Genomic DNA, 283 nt, shown 5'->3' with positions numbered 1-283 from the left:
GGACACCAGCTGTGACAAGTTATGGGCTAAATTTGTAGAGAAGAAAAGTTTACTTACAAGCCAAAAAACCACCCCCCCAAACTTCCCTTCCCCCCCTCAAATACCCTCTTTTCCCCCCGCGGCGGTGCGGCGATTCCGGGGGCGGTGCCGGGGGGGGGGGCGGTGCCCAGCGGCGGACGCGCTCGGCGTTCGACTATGCGGCCTAGACGCGGGGCGCGCGGGGATGGCGGAAGGCCCCATCCTGCTCAGCGACTCGGGCTCGGAAGGCGGCCGCGCCCCGCCG

This window comes from Gavialis gangeticus, unplaced genomic scaffold (assembly GCF_001723915.1).
Source record: "Gavialis gangeticus isolate Ggan-Ray unplaced genomic scaffold, GavGan_comp1, whole genome shotgun sequence".
Classification (NCBI taxonomy): Eukaryota; Metazoa; Chordata; order Crocodylia; family Gavialidae; genus Gavialis; species Gavialis gangeticus.
Note: the sequence above shows the minus strand (reverse complement) of the source record.